Source organism: Coenobita brevimanus, chromosome 25 (assembly GCF_032717465.1).
Source record: "Coenobita brevimanus isolate Jiangsu-jjx chromosome 25, ASM3271746v2, whole genome shotgun sequence".
In the NCBI taxonomy this organism is placed as follows: Eukaryota; Metazoa; Arthropoda; class Malacostraca; order Decapoda; family Coenobitidae; genus Coenobita; species Coenobita brevimanus.
Window position 1 is genome coordinate 42348687 of NC_136978.1, and position 4357 is coordinate 42353043.

The 4357-nt window shown below is 39.4% G+C and overlaps 1 non-coding gene across 1 annotated transcript; it reads left to right on the forward strand.

Moving 5' to 3' along the window:
* The first annotated feature begins 2162 nt into the window (after nt 1–2162).
* LOC145393952 (5S ribosomal RNA) lies at nt 2163–2281 on the forward strand. Its single transcript, XR_013896302.1, has one exon. It is a non-coding gene; the product is annotated as a 5S ribosomal RNA (ribosomal RNA).
* Nucleotides 2282–4357: the final 2076 nt, after the last annotated feature.

Below are 4357 nucleotides of genomic sequence, written 5' to 3' on the forward strand. Positions count from 1 at the left end.
CTTAGAACACAGATATTTCTTTGTGAACATGAAATCATGGCCCACCATTTTTGAGTGATGAAGAACTTGTTAAATAATGAACACCACTGGGTGCTAAGAATCAGAGTCCACCTGTCCAGTGCCGGGAGTGCCCTGTTCGGACTGACAGGAAGACATGCTTCCGGTGCACCAAATGTCAGAAGGCTGTTTGCCAGGGGCATTATTACCCTGTCTGTAGTGATTGTTTGTGAGTCCAAGTAAGTAGCTCATGATTTTGAAAATTGTCAAGGAAAATTCGAACAAATTATTTTTCTCACGGCCATAAATACACCACAAATGACAAATAGCAACTATTTTGGATTGCATACCACTGTGTTTTGCAATTATGAGGTTTCAGTAGTAAAATAACATTCACTACTCAAGAAATGACATTCCCTGATAATTGTAAGTTCAATCTTAGTTACCCCCTAAAACAAGGTTGTGGGGGTGGGTGGGTGGTCAAAATCACTGGGTAAAGCCCTAGAGAGGTCCAAATACCATGTAGTGTTCAATTTCAAGGGTCTGGGATTGCATGAAAAATTGCCAATCTTCGAACTCCATTTTTTTACTCTAAAAAAAATACCCCATTTTTTGTCTACCTCCACCATGGCCCACCGTGAGTCTATAAGGATTAGAGTGCCATGTTCTGCAGCGCCCATGACCCAGGAGTGTGTGTGCAAGTGCAGAAGTCCACAGCTCCTGTTTCAAATTTTCCACATATTTTTTTTTAGTTACATCAGAATTTTTCCCCATTTTTGATACTTTTTTTTCAAGTTACCACTTAACCTTTAAGATATCATACAAACTCATTTACATAAGGTTCAAGTGAAAGTACAAAGCTTGTATTTTTTATATATGTACTTAGTTTTACTAAATTTGGATTTTCACATAGGTGTATGACTTTCCGAAAAATGGGTTTATCAAACCCAGCGTATGTATTAAGATGCAGTAAAATTAGCGTATGTATTCTAGGGTTCATCAACATCCTCGTCTTCGTCGAGTCCCTCAGGTCTTCTACTGTTGGACTGATGTGGGTAGAGGCACCCTAACTGGGGGGCTTCCCCCCAGGTCCCCCATATTATTAACCTAACCTAACCTAACCTAACCAAACCTAACCTAACCAAACCAAACCTAACCTAACCTTACCTTACTTTAAACATCGTCGGAGGAGAATGAGGTGGAAGGGTTAGTTTAAATCCTCTAAACCCACATGCCCTCTGCTCCTTTGAATTTGTGTAACTCTTAAAATTCTTACAGTATCACCACTGATGGTCCTGACCATAATGTACCATAGGTCACTTCACACTTCAGGGAGGAAGGCAGAACACCGTGACTGTGTAGGAAATTCACAGTTTCTTGATTATTCTTACAAAAAAAGAGCGATGGCCTCGCATTCACTCACAGCACACCCACTATAAGTGGACGCCATAGTGGAACTAACTAAAATAAGGGCTGTTTGAAATTTAAAAATCTCTTAATGCTATCAATGATTTAATTGGTCCGCCTTTTGGCTGATTTTAATTTCATTGGCCATGATATCCGAGCATGCGCTGTAATAGCATGACGTCACACCCAGGTGCCGTGAGGGAGAAACACTGACTCGAAAGTTTGAAAATGATGGGAGATCCAAGGTAATAAATAGGACTTTTACGTGTAACTCATTATCAATTTCCGCAAGAAATGTCACAGAAAAGATTCTTAGAATGACCGAATCTACTAGAAAATGTTAACAAAAAGTCAAAAGTCACATGAGGCGTACATGTAAAGTTTGACCCAAAAATGAAGGTAAAAAATCACTCAGATCTCATCAAAAACTACCAGAATAACATACTGCACAACCTGGACCATCATATCTCTAAAGTAAGCATTCCATTGCAGCAGGTTAGGTTAAGTGGTTGTGCACTATATTTTTCTGGTGTTTCTGACGAAATTTGAGAGATTTTTACCTTCGTTTTCTGTCAAAAATGCTTCATTTCACCTTCTCATACAATCAAGGTTCATGATTGGAAGAGGCAAAATGAAGCATTTCCAACAAAAATGAAGGTCAAAATTACTCAAATCTCATCAAAAACTACCAGAAAAATATACTGCACAACCTGAGGGGTGTATTGGCAACTTGTAAAAATTTACAGTATTTCCTTTATGCCAACGGCCATGCCACGTTGAGTACAACGCTTCCCGTCCGATCAGCGAAGTTAAGCAACGTTGGGTCTGGTTAGGACTTGGATGGGTGACCGCCTGGGAACACCAGACGCTGTTGGCATAACGTTCTCCCTACATGTCAAGTAGGGCTGGTGGAGGATTAGTGCCCCTCCCTGTAAAACAACTCTAAGCCCTTGGCCACCCCGTTTGGGATACATGGCGTCTGGCAATGAATGAATGAATGAAAATTTCCTTTGCCGTTTCTTTAGGGGCAATCTTACCATTCCCAGTGGGTTTGTGCTATCATATAGTGTATGCCTGTATGTGTTTTTTTGTGTGGAAATGAATATTACTGAATCTTGCTCAACATACTGAAAAGTGGATTTCGTTTCCCAACTTCCCAACTGGATGCTGGATTACGGTAGGTTAGGCTGGGTTGGGTTAGGTTAGGTTAGATTAAATTATTAGGTACAGTTAAGCTACCGATAGGTTAGGTTTAGTTAAACACTCAGATCAGGCCAGTCCCTTCCACCACTACTAATATTTCCAATCAGAGTGTCATAGTTATATTATGATTATTATTCATTTGCAGAACAAATGAGGGTATTATTTTACTTTATTCCTACCTGGCGGCTGGAAATTATGACTTACATCTATATGTAGGGTGTACTGAGTACATCATTTTCTTCTCAGTACACATCCGTCGCAAATAAATACTTTCTGAGATCTATATATTTTTTCTTAACTATCTGAAGGAGCCAGGATGCTGCTCTAAGGTTGGCCAACATGGTTGACTAAACACCAGGCTCTGGTCCTGCCACCTACTGCCAGGTTCTAGTAACTAAAACTGAACGCAGCCAATCACATTCCATGACGTTATTTCAAGCCAGTCACATGCCGAGAATTCGTATGAGAGCCCGCGCATGAGTGGGAAAGTTTGAACTCAGAACTGATTCAGTTACACAATGGCTGACCCTTGTGAAGGTTGTTCCCCAAGTTTCTTTGATGTAATTAAAGAAACACACAAAGATAATGTGGCCAGCCATCACAATTTTAGAAACCATGGGATACTGCCTAAAGAAGTACCATAACGTGTCCATGGTGCAACGTTGTGTGCAGCTACAGGGAGGACAAGAAAGTTTGGAGGTGCACCAGGAAATACCTTCTCCCCAAGACCAAGAAGAGAAGGCAGGGCTCTTACTAACTGCCGATGGTTAAGAGATATTTGGCTCCTAAGGTTTCAGATTTATGAGCCAAATAAATTTTTAGCAGCCAAACTGACTACAAGGCGAAATATTTTATGAGAAATATATTTATTTATTTACACATTGTGATGATTAGAATCATATAATGAGGTTTGAAACATTCACAATGGCGACAAGGAAAGACTTAATAATCGATCACAACGGGCTTTTTTGTTCCTTAATGTGAAATTTACTTATTTTATTGTTTACTGGGTTTTAAGTGGATGTATTTTCTCCTCACCAAAAGGCGACTTGAATGTAATATTTGTTCGCCGAAGTGAAAAAATACTTGCATTTGCGAGCTGTGGCTCGCCAAACAAGAGCCCTGGAAACTATTATGCCTTCAAAACCAACAGATTGTAAAGGATCAGTCCAGCGACAAGGGCAGTTAAAGTACATCATTAGGTTTGATTAGGTTAGGTAGGTTAGGTTGGGTTAGGTTTGGTTACTTTAGTAAAGTGATGGAGATTTATATAAATGGTGTGTAATATCTGTATATTTGGGTTGCTCGTAGTAATTTGGTGCCGTTTAGGCCGATGTGGGTTGTTTTGAGTAATTCGGGAGCTGTTACTGTAGGTAGGTTGTCAATTTTACTTTCTCAGGAGTGTCAGAATGCAATGTTTTGTAGTGTTATTCATGTAATTCTGGTGGTCATTGTCAGTGCAAATTACTCGCTTTCGTCATATTTTCCTTATAACCTTGGTACACTGGGGGGGGGGGTTAACGGAAAACGAGTGATTTGCGACAGAAATTACTATCAGATTCACAAGTAAAACATTATAAAACATTGCATTCTGAAACTCTTGAGAAAGTATGGCTAGGTTGGACTAAAGTAAAAATTTACCCAAATGAGGCCTCAAAACACTCAAATTAACTAAAAAATTATCCAATGGAACAAAAAAAAAAAAAAACACCAAAAATAGGAAACGGCAATAAAGAAAATATTTACCAAA